Here is a 25,668-nt window from a genome sequence, read left to right on the forward strand (position 1 = left end):
GAAATCACAATATAAATCAGTTGACCACTTGTGGCCACACTGTGACTCTGACATAGGCTCGTTAGTGAACTCAACTGCAGCGGAGATTCATCTTCATTTACCCATTACATCTGTTTGTCAGAAGCTAAAGGGAATTTCCTCCTTGGGCTTAAGAGTAGATTCACCTATAAATCTGATTTTATGATCTGAGCAGAATTGACTGCACATTCTTGTGACTTCCTGTGCCCTGTGTTTATTCTTATTTTTATCATAACAACACTCATACAGTTTATTCTTACTGATTTTAATATAGCCTTCCTATAATAAAATGTAAGCCTCTCAAAGGATCTTATTCATTTTTCTATCCCCAAGACTATCATAGTTTTAAGAATAGAATAGGTGACTCATACATAAAAATTTGTGTTGTTGAATTAATCACTGTGAGAACTATTAGAAACACAAAGTTGAGCAAAAAGAGTCCCAGGTCTCGAAAATCTTAATGCCTAATGACGAAGGCACATATGTAAACCAATGGTAATTTAATTCACATAAATATAACCCTAAATAGGTTTCCCAGGTGACTCACTGGTAAAGAATCTGTCTCCAATGCAGGAGAAACAAGAGACACAGGTTCAATCCCTGGCTAGGGAAGATCCCCTCTAGGAGGGCATGGCAACCCACTCCAGTATTGCCTAGAGAATCCCATGGACAGAGGAGCCTGGAAGGCTTCAGTCCATGGGATTGCAAAGAGTCAGACATGACTGAGCACAGAAGCCACAAACCCTAAATAAAGGTGCAGAACAGATTGTTTAAGCCTGAAATGGAAGAGGTGATTAACTATTGGGGAACCTTCTGAGCAAAGTAAGTTTTGGAGTTTGGATCTTTAAGATTGGGCATTATTTCCACAGAGATGAAGGAGGTACAATGAAGAAGCAGCTGTGAGTTATGCCTAAACTTTGGACTTTTATTATTTAAACAGCTTCACTGCTGGTAGCATTGTTCAGAGTGTTATCGGAGGTCATGCATTAGGCTGAACTCTTTTGTATGCACATGGTAGATTCCTAGCCCAAACCAAGTTATGTAAAGTGGGACATTTTAACAGATCCTGTGACCAAACTGTGGGAAGAAGAGTGGTGTCCCTAGGCTTTGTGGAAAACTGAAATAAAGGACTGTTCTCTCCCCCTCCACTTCCTTTCTGTTATTCTAGAATGCAGTGCTGTGCATGCTAACTCACTTTAGTCATGTCCAACTCTTTGTGACCCTATGGACTGTAGCCTGCCAATCTCCTCTGTCCATAGAATTCTCTGGGTAAGAATACAGAAGTGGATTGCTGTGCCCTCCTCCAGGGGATCTTCCCAACCCGGGGATCCAGCCCATATCTCTTATGTTTCTGCTTTGGCAGGTGGGTTCTTTACCAATAGTACCACCTGTTGTTCAGCCCCTCAGTCGTGTACAACTATCTGTGACCCCATGAACTGCAACACACTATGCTTCCCTGTCCTTCCCATCTCCTTGAGCTTGCTCAAACTCATGTCCATTGAGTCAGTGATGCCATCCAACCATTTCATCCTCTGTCTTACTCTTTTCCTGCCTTCAATCTTTCCCAGCATCAGGGCCTTTTCTAATGAGTTGGCTCTTCACATCAGGTGGCCAAAGTATTGGAGCTTCAGCTTCAGCATCAGTCCTTCTAATGGATATTCAGGATTGATTTCCCTTCGGATTCACTGGTTTGATCCCTTTGCAGTACAAGGGACTCTCAGGAGTCTTCTCCACAGTCCAAAAGCATCAATTCTTTGGCATACAACCTTCTTTATGGTCCAACTCTCACATCCGTGCATGACTACTGGAAAAACCAAAGCTTTGACTAGACGGACCTTTGTTGGCAAAGTAATGTTTCTGCTTTTCAACACACTGTCTAGGTTTGTCATAGCTTTTCTTCCGTGGAGCAAGTCTCTTAATTTCATGGCTGCAGTCACCATGTGCAGTGATTTTTGGAGCCCAAGAAAATAAAGTCTCTCACTGTTTCCCCTTCTATTTGCCATGAAGTGATGGGACCAAATACCATGATCTTTGTTTTTTGAATGTTGAGTTTTAAATCAACTTTTTCACTGTCCTCTTTCACCTTCATCAAGAGGCTCTTTAGTTCTTCTTTGCTTTCTGCCATAAGGGTGGTGTTATCTGCATATCTGAGATTATTGATATTTCTCCTGGCAATCTTGATTCTAGCTTGTGCTTCATCTAGCCTGGCATTTCACATGATGTACTCTGCATATAAGTTAAATAAGCAGGATGACAATATACAGCCTTGACGTACTCTTTTCCCAATTTTGAACCGGTCCATCATTCCATGTCCAGTTCTAACTGTTGCTTCTTGATCTGCATACAGGTTTCTCAGGAGGCAGGTAAGGTGGTCTAGTATTCCCATTTCTTTAAGAATTTTCCACAGTTTGTTGTATTCCACTCAGTCATAGGCTTTAGTCTAGTCAGTGAAACAGAAATAGATGTTTTTCTGGAATTCTTTTTTTTTTCTTTCTATGATCCAGTGTATGTTAGCAATTTGATCTCTGGTTCCTCTGCTTTTTCTAAATTTAACTTGAACATTTGGAAGTTCTCGGTTCGTGTACTGTTGAAGCCTCTCTTGGAGAATTTTGAGCATTAGCTTGCTAGTGTGTGAAATGAGTGCAATTTTGCTGTAGTTTGAACATTCTTCAGCATTGTCTTTCTCTGGTATTGGAATGAAAACTGACCTTTTTGAGTCCTGTGGCACCACCTGGGAAGCCCCTATTCTAGAATAGCTGCCTGGAAATGTTGAAAACAGACCAAGCTGAGGCAAAATGAGTAGGGTAGTGAGTTGCTCTCTGTGGTATCAAGTTTAGAAAATTATGAGGTGTGAATCTTCACAGCAGCATTATCCATAAGAGTTAAACATGGAAACAACCCACATGTCCATTAGCTGTTGAATGGGTTAAAAAACATGCAGTATAACATACAATGGGATATTATATGCAATATAAAGAATGAAGTTCTGCTATATACTACAACATGGAAACATAGGTCAAGTTAAAGAAGCCACTCACCAAAGACCACATACTGTATTGTTCTATTTATATGAAACGTCCAGAGCAGGCAAATCATCAGGGACAAAAAGTAGATTTGTGAAGAGGCTGAGGTTAGCAGCGGATGGAAAGTGAATGCTCAGTCCAGGGTTTCTTTTTTAGGGTAATTAAAATATTCTAAAGTTAGAAAGTGAAATTAGAGAGTAAAATTAGTGAAATCAGTAAGCAAAAATCAGAACATAAAATTAGAAAGTGAAAGTGAAAGTCACTCAGTCATGTCCAACTCTTTGCAAGTATATGGACTATACAGTTCATGGAATTCTCCAGGCCAGAGTACTGGAGTGGGTAGCCTTTCCCTTCTCCAGGGGGTCTTCCCAACCCAGGGATCAAACCCAGATCTCCCATATTGCAGGTAAATTCTTTACCAGCTGAGCCACAAGGGAACCTAAAACTAGACAGTGGAGGTCATTGTAGGACTCTGAATATACTAGCAATGACTGAATTATATGTTTTAAAAGGGTGAATTTTATGGTATATGACTTACATCTCAATAAACTATTATTAAAAATTAATAAAGAAGTGCTTTAATTGATCTAAATTAATTCAAGAGATAATGTTTGCAGTTAAGAAAGGATGCATGGAGTATGCTGATTCATCTTGCTCATCAGATGTTCATCTTTGAGACTACAAAGAACAGCTATAGGAGGAGTTAGATATTTCAGAAGATGGTGCACATGGTTGGACTTGAGAAAACCACTTCCCCTGGAAAAGTTAGATATTGTTCTCAGAAAGAGTTAAGAAGGGATGTGGGTGTCCCAGGTAGCTCAGTAGTAAAGAATCCACCTGCCAGTGCAGAAGATGTGGTAGGTGTGGTTTCCATCCCTGGGTTGGGATGAGCCCCTGGAGAAGGAAATGGCAACCCACTCCACTACAGTCCATGGGATCACAAAGAGTCAGATATGGCTGAGGTACTGAACATGCATATAAGCATAAAAGATCAGCTTGAAGAGCCTAGTGACTCTAGCAGTTGGCTTAGTTACTGTGTGCGGCGGCATGCACTTCTTAGTTCTATGGCACTCAACTCTCAGTTCCTGGAGGCATTAGCTAAGGACAGCTCACAACTGTGTTCTCTCATTTTGTCTGTCCTTCACAAAAAGAAGCTGCCTTGACCAAGGTTACTCACCTTCCCTACAAGTCAACCTGTATCCAGGAGTATAGCAGCTCCAGTGGAAGTTCAGTGTGGAAGGGCAAGGGCTGGACTGCTTACCCAAGTTGAATCATTCTGAAGGCTTGTTCGGCACAAGGGCTTCCCTGTAACTCAGACAGTAAGGAGTCTGCCTGCAGTGCAGGAGGCCTGGGTTCGATCCCTGGGTCGGGAAGATCCCCTGGAGAAGGGAATGGCAATCCACTCCAGTATGCTTGTCTAGAGAATCCCATGGACAGAAGAACTTCATGGCTACACTCCACTGGGATGCAAAGAGTCAGACACAACTGAGCAATGAACACACTGTACTACACTCAGCATAAGAACTCACCGAAGTGTAATATGCCCTGAGGTCTCTGTTGCAACTGCTTCTCTGCTCAGCATCTTCCTTTGTCAAGTCCTACTTCCCTTATCTCATGCATGTGTTGTTCCTGAAACAATTTCTCAACAAGATTCTGCATACAAATATCAGAATGTATTCCCCAGAGAACTTGTGACAGTTGATACCAGGAATGACCCTAAGCTGACTGAAAAGTGATATTTCGAGCTGGATCTCAATCTAGGTCTGAGAACATCATCACAGGCACTGAGAGCTTCTAGCGTGTGGTTTCAGTATAGTTCCTAAGTTTATTTCAGTTGTGAACTGGAAAGGTAGGCCAATGGAAAAGATGGGGGCTCAGGCACATGAAAAGTTTGGGGAAAATAGTAATGATGAGGACTATGGAATTGAATAACTATAGAAAGAGCCATTTGGTGCATTGAAAGAAGAAAGCAAAGGCTGAGGGTGATGAATGACGAATATAAATCAAATTGTGAAAGACAAAGTCTCCTAGGCAGCATATAAAGAACAGAGACTCTGTTCAGAGTCTCATCTGCTGTACCTGAAGGTCAGGGAAGTCTAAGGATCAGGGCCAAGACTTAATTTTATGAGTAGCAGAACTCCAGAGAAGTTTAAATTCTCAATCCCAGCAAGCCTGCTATGCCAAGATCAGGGCTGTAATTGTGGAGGAATGGACTCTGAAATTCTAAATGGACAAGCTCAGTAGCAGTTGTCCTCTGAAGGCCAGGGCTTTTACATAAGGAGGATCCCAGGTAGTAAATGGGATGGTAAAGTCCCCAAATAATCAATTCAGTATTTTAATCACCAGAAATATAATGGACACAATAAATGTAATTAGCAGCAAGATTGTCATGACAAACAGGGGAGCCTGATCCTCACAGACCTATGGAGATGACTAATAGAACACAAAGCACCTGGAACAAAATAACTAAGCAGACAACAAAGATATTGTTCAATCTATACACTGTTCAAACTATATTGAAGAAAAATAGCTTTCAGGCTTGAGCCATTTTATACATTTGAAACCCACTGAATGAAAGAGATCCCCAGAAGGAAGAACCCTGCAGCATCCTACCAAGTTTTCATGGTAATGATTCTCCTGGGCTGTGTTTAGTTGTTCAGTCATATCTGACTCTTTTTGAACTCATGGATTGTAGTCCACCAGGCTCTTCTGTCCATGCGAATTCTCAAGGCAAGAACACAGGAGTGGGTTTCCATGCCCTCCTCCAGAGGATCTTCCCAACCCAAGGATTGAATACACGTCTCCTGCATTTCGGGCAGATTCTTTACTGTCTGAGTCACTTAATGATTCCGCTCAGTTCAGTTGCTCAGTCGTGTCCGACTCTTTGCAATCCCGTGGACTGCAGCACACCAGGCTTCCCTGTCCGTAACCAACGCCTGGAGCTTACTCAGACACATGTCCATGGAGTCAGTGATGCCATCCAACCATCTCATCCTCTGTCATCCCCTTCTCCACTTGCCTTCAATCTTTCCCAGCATCAGGGTCTTTTCTAATGGGTCAGTTCTTTGCATTTGTGGCCAAAGTGCTAGAGCTTCAGCTTCAGCCTCAGTCCTTCCAAAGAATATTCAGGACTGATTTCTTTTAGGATTGACTGGTTTGATCCCTTTGCAGTCCAAGGGACTCTCAAGCATTACATGTTTTCATGAGAAGCTTGTTATTTGTTCCTTGGATATGAAAGAAATGTGTTCTGTTAGTCGTTCAGTCGTGTCTGATTCTGTAACCCCATGGACTGTAACCCATCAGGCTCCTCTGTCCATGGAATTCACCAGGCAAGAAAACTGGAGTGGGTAGCATTTCCTTTTCCAGGGGATTCTCCTAACCAAGGGATCAAACTTGCTTCTCTTACATTGCAGATGGATTTTTTACTGTCTGAGCCATCAATCTCAGAGGAGAGGGAAAGCAGTGACTACTATCAGAGAAGGCAATAGCACCCCACTCCAGTACTCTTGCTTGGAAAATCCCATGGACGGAGGAGCCTGGTAGGCTGCAGTCCATGGGGTCGAGAAGAGTCGGACACGACTGAGCGACTTCACTTTCACTTTTCACTTTCATGCATTGAAGAAGGAAATGGCAACCCACTCCAGGGTTCTTGCCTGGAGAATCCCAGGGATGGAGGAGCCTGGTGGGCTGCCATCTATGGGGTCACACAACTGAAGCAACTTAGCAGCAGCAGCAGCAGCAGCAGTGACTACTATGTTATACACATACCACCACCACTCTTGAAGAGAATTATTAATTTAAATTATCCTGCTCCTATTTCATCATTGTATGTTGGGGTTGGAGTTGGGGATGGGTAGAAGGAGCAGATAACTCAATTTTTAGTTTATAATATTCTGTATTCAGTATGGCTGCTTTGCACTGTTGTATGGCAGAAACCAACACAACATTGTAAAGCAATTTTCCTCTAATTAAAAATTATATTACAAATAAAGACAAGTTGCTTAAAAAGTTGTGCTTGAAGAATTTCACACCAGAAGCCTCAGCCACACTTGGACTCAGTTTAGATGATGATATTATGAATATTAAGCCTAAGTTTCAAGCCTATGTCTGAGGTTATAATAGAATGACATTGTGATTCTTAGAAAGGGCTGAATATATTTTTGATGTTAGGGGGAAATGAATCATCAGAGGCCAGAGGGAAACCTGTGGTAACTTTATACTGGTGGTTTAGTCACTAAGTCACGTCTGACTCTTGCAACCCCATGTAGCCTGCCACACTCCTCTGTCCATGGGATTTCCCAGGCAAGAATACTGGAGTGGGTTGCCATTTCCTTATCCAGGGGATCTTTCTGACCCAGAATCAAACCTGGGTCTCCTGCACTGCAGGCAGATTCTTTACTGACTGAGTCCCAGAGAAGCCCACAGCTATTATATCATTATGACCCACTAATGCACCAGCCCGCTTGGTACACATGTGTTCACCTAGTTCCTTTCCACATTGACTCAGAGACAGACCACTTGAGTATCCTTGACCAGTGGAACACTGACAAGCTAAATACAAACAGAGGCTTAATAGGGACTTGCTCATGGGGCATTGGGGTTTGTATTGTAATGCTCTCCCTTGGAACTCAGAGCTATTACTTAAAGAGATCCAACTACTCTGAGTGACAGAACATGTGGATAAAGAGAAATATCCAGCCAATCCCTAGTTATTCCATCCATCACAGTGGATGTGAGACACATGAGTAAAGAAATCATTCTGGATAGTCAAGCAAGAGCAGTCACCTCTTGGAACAGAAGAACCACCCACCAAAGTCCAGCTCAGATTGCAAAATAGTGAGAAATAACAAATTTTAAGCCACTAAGATCTGGGTAGGTTTGTTTATATAGCAATAAATAAATCAAACACTTTCAGAAAGATCTTCACATAGTACAGGCACAAAAAAATAACAAAACTGATTATTGACAGAGTGGAGTCATTTAAGCCTGGTACTTAATTCACAGTCTAATCTAAAATATGGCATAGGCTTCCAGGGGACTGACCTAGAAAATGAGAAAGTTTCCATGTATAAGAAGATCACAGTCATCATTTATTCGATGTTCCGAGTTAAAATTCCATTCAAAAGATGATAAAGTTTGTACTGGCCAAAGAAACGGGATAAAAGAGAAGTTAAGCTGAATAAATAGGGTAAATATGATTATAGATAACTAGAAAATGGAATCACTGAACAAGAAATAATTCATTTTCATATTCCAATTAACCCACATAAGCATATACAATCATTAAAAAGTTAAAACATCTGACTTCATGTAGAAATATTAGGCTTATACTGTAAAGAAGTTGATGTTTTAAGACACTGAGGGCAGTTGACTCTGGTTGTCTTTTCATTTCTCTGACCTTAGCGCCTGCTGTAGTACCTGAAATAAAGTAGATACTCAGTAAATATTTGTTGAATTAATGACTGCACACTGATAAAGAAGCCCTGTTCAGCTTTTTAAGGTGTGCTTGGGCAAGGAACTAGCCTCACACACAAAAGCAATCCTCACTACCTCCTCACTATCACGACAGTCAGTAAAAGAGAGCTCAGAGGGAACCTCATTGCGTTTCCTCCCCTTACTTTTTCCCATGGGCTCCATCTCCTACCAGAAATTAAGTGAAAACCCTGATTATTTTCACCCTCTAGTAGGTCAAAGTAAATGTCTATCTCATCTCTGAAGTCTGGCTCACCATCCCACCTACTCTGGGAGATAGTGAAGGACAGGGAATTCTGGCAGGCTGCAGTCCATGGATTGCAAAGAATTGGGACATGACTGAGCAACTGAATAATAAATCAACGTACAGAGAGATGCATACCGCTCAGCTGTGAAGTAGAGAAAAAACGGGATCAGAATTACAGAGTGGAGTAGAGGCGGCAAGGAAGCCTCCTGAACACTGTTTTTCATACAAGCATATCTAAAATTTCGCAGAAGTTGGGTAGTCAACGTGAATCTGAGTAACACTGAACCATCTTTCCAATCATTCTCAGGAGAGAGTCCCATGAAACAGTAAACCCCAGAATAAAAGGCTATGGGTGGACCACCTGCAGCAGGAGCTAAGGGTGGGGGCTTGTGGAAGAAAGAGTTCAAGCCAGAGCCAAATTTCCCTCATCAGATAACCATTTCCTTCAACCTCTAGAGAAATTTTCAGGTGAAAAACTTACTTTAAAGTCATAAATACAACCACTAACCTGAAAAATGTATAATAAAAATAATTCAATGCTTCCCCTATGTTTTCAGATATTTTGAAACCTGTGAATATCCGGTATGTATCTACACTGCTCCACCTCCACTGCTATCCCATGAAGACCAGCCTGAATTACTACAAAAGGCTCGTAACTGATCTTCCTGCTTCTGTCGTGTCCTTTACAATTAATCCTCTATGCAGCAGCTAAACATAAACCAACCTGTTACTCTTTTACTAAACAAGCAAACAAATAAAAAAAACACCAATTGCGTCCTATAACAGTGAGAGTGAAATCCCTAGTCCTTTCAGGCCTTCAAGGTCTCTATGATTTGATTTCTGCCCATCACCAAAATTTAATCTTTCAGCACTCTATCCTCCTTTCTATGCCTCAAACATGTCAAGCCTGTTATTCCCACGCTCTACACTGAAGTCTTTGCAAGCCTTCATTTTCTCATCAATTACATTTCAACTCAAATGTCACTACAGAAGGTTCTTTTTTTCTATAATACTGTTGTTCCCACCCCTGTCACTCTCTGTGCTACTTCATGGAAGTCTAATTGAACTGGTAGCTTAATCAGATCTGATGGCATACAAATACATTATGAAATAATTTGAATTATATAGCCATGGGACAAGATGAAGTTCATGTTATGCTAATAAGGTAGATATTTAAGTGTTAAAATACCACCTACCTCAACCTGAAATTGTATACAGGTGAGCCTGCAATTCTATAATCCTTAGACCGATTCCCTTAAAACTCCTAGAGTTCTTCAAGCATGGGCACAGCTCTAAGTAACATGAGGCTTCCCTGGTGGCTTAGTGGTGAAGAATCTGCCTGCCAATGCAGGAGACCTGGGTTCGATCCCTGGGTCGGGAAGATCCTCTGGAGAAGGAAATGGCAACCCACTCCAGTATGCTTGCCTGGAAAATCCTGTGGACAGAGGAGCCTGGCCGGCTACAGTCCATGGGGTCACGAAAGAGTCAGAGAGGACTTAGCGACTAAACAAGAACTAAGTAACAGAAGGGACATGAAGAAGCCACATTCACTCAGGACTTCATCTTTCATGACAAAAAATCAGTTATCTGGCTCTCAATCTATTTACCTATAAATATGATTATTGTCTATCTCCTATATCAAAGTATTAGCGCTGTGAAGGCTGAGACTTTATCTTTTTTTTTTTCCAGTCACTCTCTAACCCGTGCACAGAACTGCATCTAACACAAATGTAGACTAATGAGTGAATAAACTAAAACTTGGGTTTAGAAACAAAAATGAAGTTTTATTCCAAAGCACACAGTAGCCCACAAGTCCAGAATAAATCTATGTGTATATCAAGCTAAGTGTCAGAAAGTCATTAAGTGCCCTTGATTTTGCTTTCCTCACATAACTCCCGAAAAAGAATGATAGCACGGGCAGTAAGAATCAGGCATGCTTGGTGCACTGACCACCACAGTATTCAATAGGAATATAACTCCACCATCATCTACAAAACTTACATCATCACACCATTAATCCCTAAAACTACCTTAATATTTAATTTGAACATACATCAAAATATCTTTTTTTTCCCTCCTATTCTAGTGGAAATGTTAGAAGAAAGTTGTCCCTTGCTTACTGAGAAAATTCATCCATAGTTCCAATTTTTGCAAATATTTTCCTAACTAGCTCACAAGTTACTTGCTTTGAGACATGTTTCACTAGAAGTTTTGAAATGGAATAGTTTGTGCAGCTTAAATGGCATTAGATTGACAATTAAGAGATATGGGATGGGTTTTTATTTCACTGTTTATAATAGGTTTGGTATTGCCTTCGGAGTCATTTTACTTTAGCCTGAATTTCACCTTCTGCAACATGAGATGCTTGAAATAGGAGTTTTCTATACTTCCTTTACGTTCTTAATATCAAAGATTGAAATGCAGCTCAGCCATCCAATTTGAAACTGATGATGAAAAGTTAAATTTCCCCTTCTCCAATTACATAAAAACCAATGCATCAAGGAAAGTAAGAAACAGGCAAAGCCCAGTTTTAACTAAATTAAGTGTCAGTAAAACCCCAAACCACAAATAAGCTTTGGAGAAAAAGGTAGAAATGGGGTACTTCTGCATTGGTTGCCAGAAAACCATAAGATATTATTTTTAAGGTAAAAAGAGCACACTGAACGCAGACTGAATGATCTCTGTTCGTTTCCAAGGCAAACCATTCAATATCACAATAATCCAAGTCTATGCCCCAACCAGTAACGCTGAAGAAGCTCAAGTTGAAGAGTTCTATGAAGACCTACAAGACCTTTAAGAACTAACACCCAAAAAAGATGTCCTTTTCATTATAGGGGACTGGAATGCAAAAGTAGGAAGTCAAGAAACACCTGGAGTAACAGGCAAATTTGGCCTTGGAATACAGAATGAAGCAGGGCAAAGGCTAATAGAGTTTTGCCAAGAGAACACACTGGTCATAGCAAACACCCTCTTCCAACAACACAAGAGAAGACTCTACACGTGGACATCACCGATGGTCAACACCAAAATCAGATTGATTATATTCTTTGCAGCCAAAGATGGAGAAGCTCTATACAGTCAGAAAAAACAAGACCGGGAGCTGACTGTGGCTCAGATCACGAACTCCTTATTGCCAAATTCAGACTTAAATTGAAGAAACTAGGGAAAACCACTATACCATTCAAGTATGACATAACTCAAATCCCTTATACAGTGGAAGTGAGAAATAGATTTAAGGGCCTAGATCTGATAGATAGAGTGCCTGATGAACTATGGACATAGGTTTGTGACATTGTACAGGAGACAGGGATCAAGACCATCCCCATGGAAAAGAAATGCAAAAAAGCAAAATGGCTGTCTGGGGAGGCCTTACAAATAGCTGTGAAAAGAAGAGAAGTGCAAAGCAAAGGAGAAAAGGAAAGATATAAGCATCTGAATGCAGAGTTCCAAAGAATAGCAAGGAGAGATAAGAAAGACTTCCTCAGTGATCAATGCAAAGAAATAGAAGCAAACAACAGAATGGGGAAGACTAGAGATATCTTCAAGAAAATTAGAGACACTAAGGGAACATTTCATACAAAGATGGGCTTGATAAAGGACAGAAATTATATACACCTAACAGAAGCAGAAGATATTAAGAAGAGGTGGCAAGAATACACAGAAGAACTGTACAAAAAAGATCTTCATGACCCAGATAATCATGATGGTGTGATCACTCACCTAGAGCCAGACATCCTGGAATATGAAGTTAAGTGGGCCTTAGAAAGCATCACTATGAACAAAACTAGTGGAGGTGATGGAATTCCAGTTGAACTATTTCAAATCCTGAAAGATGATGCTGTGAAAGTGCTGCACTCAATATGCCAGCAAATTTGGAAAACTCAGCAGTGGCCACAGGACTGGAAAAGCTCCATTTTCATTCCAACCCCAAAGAAAGGCAATGCCAAAGCATGCTCAAACTACCACACAATTGCACTCATCTCACACGCTAGTAAAGTAATGCTCAAAATTCTCCAAGCTAGGCTTCAGCAATATGTGAACTGTGAACTTCCAGATGTCCAAGCTGGTTTTAGAGAAGGCAGAGGAACCAGGGATCAAATTGCCAACATCCGCTGGATCATTGGGAAAGCAAGGGAGTTCCAGAAAAACATCTATTTCTGCTTTATTGACTATGCCAAAGCCTTTGACTGTGTGGATCACAATAAACTGTGGAAAATTCTGAAAGAGATGGGAATACCAGACCACCTGACCTGCCTCTTGAGAAACCTATATGCAGGTCAGGAAGCAACAGTTAGAACTGGACATGGAACAACAGACTGGTTCCAAATAGGAAAAGGAGTATGTCGAGGCTGTATATTGTCACCCTGCTTATTTAACTTCTATGCAGAGTACATCATGAGAAATGCTGGACTGGAAGAAGCACAAGCTGGAATCAAGATTGCCGGGAGAAATATCAATCACCTCAGATATGCAGATGACACCACCCTTATGGCAGAAAGTGAAGAGGAACTAAAAAGTCTCTTGATGAAAGTGAAAGAGGAGAGTGAAAAAGTTGGCTGAAAGCTCAACATTCAGAAAACAAAGATCATGGCATCTGGTCCCATCACTTCATGGGAAATAGATGGGGAAACAGTAGAAACAGTGTCAGACTTTATGTTTTTGGGCTCAAAATCACTGCAAATGGTAATTTCAGCCATGAAATTAAAAGACACTTACTCCTTGGAAGGAAAGTTGTGACCAACCTAGATAGCATATTCAAAAGCAGAGACATTACTTTGCCAACAAAGGTCCGTCAAGTCAAGGCTATGGTTTTTCCAGTGGTCATGTATGGATGTGAGAGTTGGACTGTGAAGAAGGCTGAGCACTGAAGAACTGGTGCTTTTGAACTGTGGTGTTGGAGAAGACACTTGAGAGTCCCTTGGACTACAAGAAGATCCAACCAGTCCATTCTAAAGGAGATCAGCCCTGGGTGTTCTTTGGAAGAAATGATGCTAAAGCTAAAACTCCAGTACTTTGGCCACCTCATGCAAAGAGTTGACTCATTGGAAAAAACTCTGATGCTGGGAGAGATTGGGGGCAGGAGGAGAAAGGGATGACAGAGGATGAGATGGATGGATGGCATCACCGACTCAATGGACATGAGTTTGAGTGAACTCTGGGAGTTGGTGATGGACAGGGAGGCCTGGTGTACTGCGATTCACGGTGTTGCAAACAGTTGGACACTCCTGAGTGACTGAACTGAACTGAACTGAATGCAGACTACTCTTGTTTGCAACTGTTGGACATAGGACCAAAATTTGGCAACAATAATTTCCCTGACATGAATATGTCATATATTTGAAAAGCAGAGAACATAGGGTCAAACAGAAAATTAGCTACAAAAGTCCCATTGAGAAGGAACAGACTGTCTACATGGTAAATAGGAGAAGGAGCAGATAGGACTTTTGTACTATAAAAAGTTCTGCCAAAATAGCTCCTATGTATTGGATTGGGAGAAATAAAGATTACTTTTATATCATATGTAAAGTAACCATTAATCTGTACCAACCACACGTCCTTTCCCAGGTGAAATTCCTCAGATATATGAATGAGAAAAATTACCTCTATAAGGATGAATACATACAAAAATAATGAGCAAAACAGGAGGAAAGGAACAGAAAACAAGACAGATAATGAAAACTCATCAGAAAAATATTGCCAAGAAACAATGAAAATTGAAACAAAATATCTTGGAATTACTATTCCAGAATCTCAGTGTAGTGATTCTCCTATTAATTAGGAACATAAAACATGGACACAAGACCTCAGAAAACATACTAACAAGTGAAAAATAAAAGGTAGATTATCAAAGCTAAGGAAAGAAGTAAAAGGAGAAAACTAAATCATAATTGAAATAAAAGTAAAATTAGAAGCACTATAAAAATTAAAACTGCTGAATATATGTAAGGTACACAGAGAATAGAAATAAGCTGAAAAGAATGGAAATGAAAGGTTAAAATACAGAAGGAAACATTCAGCTAGGAAAGCTAGAAGAAAAATGCTCAGAGTTCCAAAGTAAATAAACAAAGAAATAGATTCCACTGAAGAAAAATTTCCGATATCAAAGAAGTATTGGAGCTAATGTTGAAATGTAAGAAGAATTAAAACTAGATATATTGTAGTTGTATTCATCCATGTTGCTGTCACTGGCATTAATTTGTTAATTTAATGGCTGTTATATTCCATCACATACACACACACACACACAAACACAGAGGCAAGACATGGAAACAACCTAAACATCCATCAACAGATGAATGGTAAAAGAAATGTGGTATACATGAACAGTGACTGTGAATCACGTTGCAATGTGAGTATTGTTGCAACGTGATTCACATTCACTAATGAATGTTAGTGAATTCACATTAGTGAATGTGAATTGTGTTGCAATGAACAACACACATACACGCATTGGGGTACATGTATCCTTTTCATGTTTTTTCTCCATATATATGCCTAGGAATAGGACGGCTGGATCATATGGTAGCTCTACTTTTAGTTTCTTAAGGAACCCTGATGCTGGTCTCCATAGTGGTTGTACCAATTTACATCCCCATCAACAGTGTAGGAGGGTTCCCCTTTCTCCACACCCTCTCCAGCACTTATTGTCTGTAGGCTTCTTAATGGCAGCCTTTCTGACTGGTATGAGGTGATATTTCATTATAGCTTTGATTTGCATTTCTCTAATAATTAGTGATGTCAAGCATCTTTTTATGTCCCTATTGGTCATTTACATTTCTTCTTTGGAGAAATGTCTATTTCTTCTGCCTAGTTTTCAGTTAGGTTGTTTGTTTTGCTGTTAAGTTGCATGAGCCATTCACATATTTTGGAAATTATGCCCTTGTTGCTCACATTATTTGCAAATATTTTCTCCCATTCTGCAGGCTGTCTTTTCTCTTTTTGTGGTTTCCTTTGCTGTGCAAAAGCTTGTAAGTTTCATTACATCCCATTTGTTTATCATCATACTGTGTGAAGTAAGTCAGAAAGAGATGGACAGATACCATATGATATCACTTCTGTGTGGAATCTAAAATATGACACAAATGAACTTATCTACAGCACAGAAACAGACTCACAGACACAGAGAACAGATTTGTGTCAAGCAGGGGGAGGGGGGTGGGGGGTGGGAGGAGGGATGAAGTGGGATGGATATATATGGGATGGATAAACACCAGGACCCACTGTATAGCACAGATAGCTATATTCATATCCTATGATAAACCATGATGGAAAAGTATAAGAATAATGTGTATATATACATATATATATATGTATATATACACACACAAACAGAATCATTTTGCTATACAGTAGAAATATATACAACCTTTACTTCAATTTAAAAAACCATTAGATACATTGCAATAAACTTTCTAAACTTCAAAGATAGAAGTACTCCTTTAAAGTTTAATACATGTAAAAAAAAAAGGTGGAAATATTAGGCTGCCTTTACATTTTTCCTCAGCAGTATTAAACACAAGAATACAAAGGTGTTATATATTTAACTTTAACCCAAGAATATTATACACAGAAAAACTGTCCTTGAATATAAATGCAATAAACAAATATTTTTCAAAATAAAAGCACTCACTTCTGACAGCCAGAGTTTGCAAGAAATCAGAGAAAGTCCGGAGGCAAGGAGTAACATGTGTTTGTTCTTAGCAAGTATGTACATGAAACTATATCCTAATTTATAGTACCTGGAAGTCAATACTATCATTTACTGTTGATTTTAAAAAATAAATATGTAGCACAAAGGTAGATAAAACCAAAAATAACATAGTAAATTCAATTTGTTAGATTGTGAGAGAATCAAGTAGAGAGGACATGGAAATGTTACCATTGTTAATAATACAGCCGTAATGCAGTCTAAATATGTAGTGTATATGAGTAATATATAAACTTATAGATAAAATAAAAAGTTCTTTTTCAGAGGAAACAATGCAAATCACTGCAGAGTGAAAGAGTTTTAAAAAACAAAGTTATATAAGCAGAAGGCATAGAATAAAATAATATGCCAAATTAAACTCAAATTTCTCTAAAATATCAATGATAGTAAGTGGCCTAACTTATTTAAAGTAAAATAATACAATGAAAAACAAAATTGTGAGCTACTTATGAGAAGCAATGAAAAAAATCTGATTTGGAAAGATTAAAAATAAAATACTGGGCAAAGTACAAGAACAAACAAAATGAAACTAAGGATCATAACAATGTTGAACTCATGCCAGAAACCGGTCAATGAGACAGACAGAGAAATAAAGAGAGACAGAGAGATGGGCCGGGAGGTGGGGAAGAGTAATCTGAAAACAGAGAATGTGCTTTCTTTTCAAGTGTCATGAAAAAGTTCATTAAAATTCATATCTTAGGCTAAAAAAAGAACCTCAACAAATTCCAAAATGTAAATAATATATTTATTACCTGGGATTGAAAATTATTAACAAAGCCAGAAATAAAAATTCTCTAGCATCCAGAAATTTTGAAACAACACAACTTTTCTTACAAAATCTTACTGTAAATAAGAAACCTAAAGGGAAATTCCAAAACACTCAGGGAAGTGGTTTAGGGGCAGTAGAAGTGGGTGATACAAACTGGAAACCACAAGCTGTGGAATATAGCTAAAGTGAAGCTCAAAAGAAATGCACAGCCTTGAAAAATATACAAGAAAGAATGCAAATTGATGAAAAGAACTTTCAAGGTAATGAGTAAGAAAAAGAGCAAGAAAACGGACCTCAGAAAAGCAGAAGTGATGAAGTTTTAAAGTAAAAGTTACTGAGGTAGGAATACCACATCTGGCCATGTCACAGTACCTGAATAAAACTAACCCCCACCCCTGACTAATTACAACTGCAAATTTAATTAAGAATTTTAAAAGCTGAGGTTTTTTTTTCTTTCTTTCTTTTCCCTTTCCTCAAGACATCGAAGAATAACACTACATGGACCGGGGAAACCAAATCCTTAGGAGAATGGGAAAGCATGAGAGCAATAAGCTTTATATTAGATGCCAAGATGCACACTCTCTTGGGGAGTGGCTTATTTTCACCCTACAGTATAGGTGGAGGACAGCAGGAAGTAGGTTAGGGCTTGCAGCTCGGTCTCACTGGGCTTGGGGAAAGAGAATTCAAAATTCAAGGTTATCAAGGTCACTAAGATTGCTGGCTAAAATTTCAGAAAAATCAAGTCACAGAAAAATGAACCCAACAGACAGATCACAATTTTTCCTAGATACATTTGCAAATTCCTAAACTGTGAATGCACAGAACTTTATGTTCGGAAATCAAGCAGAAAGTGGTTCAGTTCAGTTCAGTTCAGTTCAGTCGCTCAGTCGTGTCTGACTCTTTGCGACCCCATGGACTGCAGCATGCTAGGCCTCCCTGTCCATCACCAAGTCCCGGAGCCTACCCAAACTCACGTCCATTGAGTTGGTGATGCCATCCAACTATCTCATCCTCTGTCGTCCCCTTCTCCTCCTGCTTTCAATCTTTCCCAGCATCAGGGTCTTTGCAAATGAGTCAGCGCTTCACATCAGGTGGCTAAAGTATTGGAGTTTCAGCTTCAACATCAGTCCTTCCAATGAACACCCAGGACTGATCTCCTTTAAGATGGGCTGGTTGGATCTCCTTGCAGTCCAAGGGACTCTCAAGAGTCTTCTCCAACACCACAATTCAAAAGTATCAATTCTTCGGTGCTCAACTTTCTGTATAATCCAACTCACATCCCTACGTGACTACTGGAAAAACCATAGCCTTGACCTTTGTTGGCAAAGTAATGTCTCTGTTTTTTAATATGCTGTCTAGGTTGGTCATAACTCTTCTTCCAAGGAGTAAGTGTCTTTTGATTTCATGGCTGCAGTCACCATTTGAAGTGATTTTGGAGCCCCCCCAAATAAAGTCAGCTACTGTTTCCACTGTTTCCCCATCTATTTGCCATGAAGTGATGGGACTGGATGCCATGATCTTAGTTTTCTGAATGTGGCTGTTTGGCTGCTAAGTGGCAAAACTTTAAGCAGTAGTTCTTGTGGTCTCCAAGTGCTGAGGAATCAAAAATTAGAGTTCAGGCTCTGAAGAAGAAAAGAATCTCAAGGTAAGCTGACTTTACTCAGTTTGACCATTAAAACAAATACTAAATTCTATCCATTGGAAGATAGTGTCAAGCAGAATCTCTACAATTTTTCATAAACAATGCCATGTATTTAATAAAGTTTGACAATCTCATCAAGAAATAGGAATGGGTGTCCAAAACCAAGAGAAAACACACATAGACAATACACTTGAGGCAATATGAAACATGCATGATTAATCTCATTTTTGAGTTATAGAGTTGGATCATTAAATAACTGTAATTAATGTTTTAAAAATTAATAAATAAAATTTTTCCTCAGAATAGCCAAATGTCAATAAAATAAATCTTTAAAAATGTTAAAAAAATGTTAAAGCTGAAAAATATTAAATCCTGAAATTCAAAATTATCTAAAATTAATAAATAGATTTAACTGTTAAGGTTTCAGCAAAAAGGAAGAAGAAAAGTTATTAGGAAATTGACTGAAATATAAGCAGAATAAAGGAGCAGAAATGACATAGAGATAATAACACTTCCTAAAAGTTATTGGAGTCCCAGGAAATGACAAAAGAGAGGAAAGAAGAAACAATATTTGGGGAGATAATGATGGTTGAGAATTTCCAAAAACAAATGAAAAATATCAAACCGCAAATTCAAGAACTTATATAAATCAATCATGAAAAACAAAGAAAAAATTACTCAGAGCCACATCATGGGAAAAACTGCTTGAAACAAAATACAAAAGCATCTGAGGGGAAAAAAAACCACAACATTTTCAAAACAACAACTGTATTTCAATAGCTGATTATATAACAGAAACTATGGAGCTTCATGATAATGAAATATTATTTTTTAAATGCTAATAGAACATTTTTGTCAGTCCAGAACAATATAATCCACAAAAATATCATTCAAAATAAAGGCAAATAAATATATTTTCAGGTAAAAAAGGAAAAAAAACCCTAGTTTACTCACCAGTAGATTCACAATAAATACATATACAAAGAGAGTTCTTTAGGATGAAATAAAATTATCCTAGATAAAACTACAGCAATGAAAGAAGGTAAATAAAGATAATCAGAGAGTATAATTATTTATGTAAATCTAAATGAATATGTAAAATAGCAATTGTAATATCTTTTGAAGTTTCAAATATGTATGGAAATAAAACATATAAATACAAGAAACAAGAGAAGATAAGTAGGATTAAAATGTTCTGATAACCTTGCCTTGTCCATGGAGTGATAATACTAATTTATGATGGACTATGACGAATATGGACTTCACATAGACTTCAGCCATGTGCCATAGTTTGATTACCCCAGATTGCACTAATAAAATAGCAAAAACTATGTAGCATGCTTAGCTGTAAACCAAATAAGGGGACGAAATAGAATATTTTTTAATTAATTTTTAAAACAGATGCAAAAAGTAAGAAATAAAAATTTAGATTTAAACACAAATGAATGTGCTTTAAATTGTAGCTAAATGTAAATTGTATAATAGCCCAATGAAACAAATTGTTAGACTGCTTCCTGGTTAGCTCAGATGCTAAAGAATCTGCCTGCACTGTGGAAGACCTGAGTTTGATCCCTGGGTTGTCAAGATCGCCTGGAGAAGGGACTGACAACCCATTCCAATATTCTTGCCTGGGAAATCCCATGGAGAGAGGAGCCTGGCCGGCTACAGCCCATGGGGTGGCAAAGAGTTGGACACGACTGAATGACTAACACAGAAGGATCTCAAAATAACAACATTTTGCTAATTACAACAAATTCACTTTATGTTTGAGGACACAGGCAGATTGAAAATTAAAAGGTGGAAATATAAATACCATGCAAGCACTAACAAAAGGAAAGTATTTAATCTATAGTTCTAATATCTACCAGGCTTCCCTGGTGGCTCCCTGGTAAATAATCCTCCTGCAATGAAGGAGATACAGGAGATGCTGGTTCGATCTCTGGGTTGGGAAGATTCCCTGGAGGAGGGCATGGCAACCCAGTCCCAGTATTCTTGCCTAGAGAGTCCCATAGACAGGGGAGCCTGGCAGGCTATCATCATGGGGTCACAAAGAGTTGACACGACTGAGTGAGCTTGCATGCACTATCTAGCAAAGTTGCCTTTAAAGGAAGAAGCACTATACAAGATCAAGAAAGATATTTCATAATGAAAATAGGATCAGTTGAGCAGGAAGATATAACAATCTTTAATTTGTTTGTGTGGAGTTCTCTAGCTTCAAAGAAAAAAAAATAAAGCAAAATAGGCAGGAGACATTGTCAAATCCACAAACACAAGAAATTTGAGCACAATCTCTTGTTACTGATGGCACAAGCAAATCAAAAATTATTAAGAATATAAAATTTTTGAAAAATGCAATTAACAGAAACACAATTTTGACCTAATTTACATAAATCCAATATAAACCAAGGAGCTGCAGAATACACTGTCTTTTTAAACCCACATGGATCATTTTCCAAAATGGAACATGTGCTGGCCATAAAACAAATTTTTAAAATTATCAGTGGATTTACATAATTCAGAGGCTTTTCTCTGACGGCAGTGGAGTTGAGCTATAAAATGAATGAGAGACAGTAAGTAGAGTAAACTCCCCAAATTGGGGAGAAATTTAGCAACACACATGTAAGTAACACATAGGTAAGCAAAGAACCACAAAAGTAATTAGAAAATATTTTAAATGGAAAGAAAATAATAATATGATATATCAAAACTTATAGGATGCAGCTAAAACTTTAATTTCTAAATATTAGAAATAAACAAAAACTGAAATTTAGTAATTCAAACATCTATTTCAAGAAACAAAACAGCAAATTAAATTCAAAGAATATTTAAAACAGAAAATAACAATGATAAGAACAGAAATCAATCAAAGCAAAATACAAAATTATGAAAGGAAAGCTTTCCAAACCAAACATTAGTTCACTCAAAAAACAAGTATAATAGATTATTTATCTATTTGATAAATAATTAGCATAAGTGATAAAGAAAAAATTAGAGAACATAAATTACTAATTTCAGGAATTTAAATGGAAAATCAGTAGAAATTGAATCAATATTGAATAACAGTAAAAACATTCTGAGTAAAACATTTTGCCAAGAAATGCAATCAGGTAGATAAGAAACAAATTCCTTGATAAATGCTGACACATGGACTCAGATATGATACCATGGTGATGGGGTTTAGAACATATGGAAAAATCACTCACAGTGAACACTCTTCTCAGCAAGCAGGAAAATTGATAGGCAATAAATAAATAACTTTGCAGATGAGGAAGTGAAGTTGAGGGAGTTTCCTAATGGCTTCTTTTTCCTCTGAGAGAGGGAAAGCACGATCCTGTTAAATGATGTGAGTAGAAAAAAACTTGACCTACGTTTTGAAGGTATAGAAAGACATTGCAGAGTCATAGTCCTGGGGGGATGAAGAGGCGGGTGAAGCAATGGATGGTTTTCTGGAGAATAAAATGGGAACATACACACGTACACACACACGCACATGAAACCCTTACCACTGAGCAAACCACTCATCTGCAATCTCTCAATTTTAGCCATTTTCCTTTAGAAAATAAACAGAAGTATTGACGACATTTTTACACATTTCAATGCATTTTTATACTTCTGGAAAAATCTAAATGCCACAAACAGATGAATATTTATTGACATAGGAAGATTTGTGATTGCTAAGGATAAAGGAAGAAAGTAAATTAGAATTTGAAACTATATGTGCTATATGATATAATATGAAATTATATATGCTATATGACAAAAAATGATAGGAAAAAAACACCCAGAGTTTTCTCTGCTTTTCAGCATTTTCTTAATTTTCTGATTTGAGCATATATTACTTCAGTAATTAAGGGTAAATGTTATTTTGATTGAATAATTTAGATACAGATTAATACCTGCTCGAAGAATGAAATGGCACAGATCTTAAACATAAGGATATTTTTTTAAAGAGACTTTTTTTTCCCTATGAAACATGAGAAGGCTAACTCACTCTCTGATCATATGGAAAAATAAATAAATGAAAATGGAAATATATTTGTGGAAAAAAAACTTTATTTTTTTTAATGTCATATAGGGCTTCTTCTACAACCCAAATAGTAATTTACCAACTGATCCATTCTAGCTTAAAATACTGAAGGAAACTATTTCTCTTGTTTTTAGTTTGAGTCTAAGAAATCTCTCAACTGATTGAATACTTCAATTTTCGATTTAATATTTGGTATTGTAGACACAGTGTTAAAAGAAGAGCTTACTTACTGAAAATGTCAACCAAAATAAGGCTTCTTCAATTTGTAGGGGAAATTCAAGATATTTAATATATAGCACTTTCTGAAAGCGTCTGTTCAATAACCTTTTGAAAAGTGATTACGATGAATATAAAAGACACTCAACATTGTCCTACTACTTATATTAGAACTAAAGATTTCCCATTTTCTTCTGGTTTTTATTGTTATTAAACGTTTCAGTTATATGGAAATAGAATGAAAGCTCTGAGACAGGTAGATGTTCTTTTGTTCAAGGATGTATCCTGAGTGCTTAGAATAATAACTTGCCCAAAGTGTTGACTGAATGATGTAGTTTCAGGTGCATGAAGATTAGTACTTGCTAAGTTCCTCTCTCTCTCAGCATACTGTCCCCACTGTTTACTCCAGTTTTCAGTTTTATGTTTGTTCCCAATTTAATTGAACTTCTATTGTTACTGAGGAGACTTGATAAGAAGAGAAGTTAATAATAGTGCTACATGAAAGTTATAAGTTATTGAAAAGCCTGGCAGATGCTTTGTGTATTGACAAAATTGGGTGAAGTAGTTCACATTTTAAGTACGAGAAAACATAATTTGAATTGAACTTTTATAGAATATCTTGTTACAACATTTTTTTACAAATGCACAGTGTTCGGGTAATCATATTAGCTTTGGCTGGAAAAGTACACAAGTAACTTAGGGAAATAAGGTTTTTAAAAAACCCATCTTTATTTCTTCCTTAATTTTTGCTTCTAGCTCTAAATTAACACATGAAACAGCCTCTTATCTTTAAATAAAATCTTTAACACTAAGAAAAAGCTCAATCTAGGCCACTTAACTGCCATTAACTATCAGTATGCATGGTTAAAAAATTAGTATGCAGAGCATGCATTTATCTGGGAGAATTGTGAATTTTAGCATACCTGTTTTCCATTGCAGGTTATACAATAACATCTTAGTATATTTTCTATTGAAAACTAACTTCAGATAAAATAAAAGGAATTTTCTGTCTGAATATATAATGCATGAATCACTCTTTGAAAGAGATACATAAATAATAGATCAGCTCTCCAGCATTGCTACCATGTATTATTAATTTAAAAATAAAGATCAGATCTACATTGAAAAATACATCATGGTATCTAGGCTATAATGTGTCTTAACAGTGGGGATTACATTTTATAGGCAATGAAGTGACCTTTTATCACATTCATGATGGCTTCGGGCCTTTGAATATTCCCTTCCTTTCAGGAATACATATACCTCTTTAAAAACTGGCCTCAGAATTCACTCTTTCTGGTAACATTCCTCCGATAAGTCTCACCTGAACATGTCCACTGCATGCTAAGAGCATAACCTAATTTAATTCTATTTCTGAACATGGGTTGCTTCTTACTGTGACAGTCACTGCCCCCTGTCACCCTGAGTCTCAAGGTAAGTGATGTTCTCTAAACATCTCCGGTCTAAGTGTGAATAAACTCTTTTTTTTTTTTTTTTTAATGAGATATCGAATCCACCTGTGCTACCCACTTTAAATAAAGGCAGCCCTACTGGGGGAAGGGAAGGCTGTCAGCCTCCCACTTGCCTCACTCCCCAGGAGATGTCTGTCCTGTTTCTTTTCATTGTTTTTTTTTTTTAATATAAATTTATTTATTTTAATTGGAGGTTAATTACTTTACAATATTGTATTGGTTTTGCCATACATCAACATGAATCCGCCACAGGTATACACGTGTTCCCCATCCTGAACCCCCCTCCCACCTCCCTCCCCGTACCATCCCTCTAGGTCGTCCCAGTGCACCAGCCCCAAGCATCCAATATCATGCATTGAACCTGGACTGGCGATTCTTTTCATATATGATATTATACATGTTTCAATGCCATTCTCCCAAATCACCCCACCCCCTCCCTCTCCCACAGAGTCCAAAAGCCTGTTCTATACATCTGTGTCTCTTTTGCTGTCTTGCATACAGGGTTAGAATAAACTCTTATATTCCTCACCTCTGAAAAATTCTGGAGTATTCTGAGTAGCTCTATAAACTCCAAGGGATTACCAAAGAGAAAATACAGTCAGTAAGAGTCAGATTTACAAACAATGGTTGTGATACTAACAAAATTTAATTTGCCTCCAAGACTCACAAGCCTTTTGTTTATCTGTATGAGCTCCCAAAAGCTCTCTACTCCCATTCTCTTGGCAAAACTTCACAAGACCAAATCCGTCTTGCCCACTGTTGTATCCTTAGTTGTTATTGTCTGTTTCTTTTTCACATCTCATGAGGCTGAGTTCTGTTTAATTTCTGGAGACAGACTTACTATTTACTGCTACACATTTTAATTGACTGCAGTTTCCTGTTTGATATGTAATATGCAAACTACCTTTGAAAGAAACCTGACAATAGAGTCTTATGTCTTATTTGCTTACCTAACTAATGAGGAAAAGAAATACCTTGTCTGACCACAGATTAAGATTAATATTGGAGCTCACACAAAGCATTGGATTGCTAAATCAGACTTAATGAATCTGAGATCTTACCCAGTATTGATAC

This window comes from Oryx dammah, unplaced genomic scaffold (genome assembly GCF_014754425.2).
Source record: "Oryx dammah isolate SB20612 unplaced genomic scaffold, SCBI_Odam_1.1 HiC_scaffold_3, whole genome shotgun sequence".
Taxonomy (NCBI): domain Eukaryota; kingdom Metazoa; phylum Chordata; class Mammalia; order Artiodactyla; family Bovidae; genus Oryx; species Oryx dammah.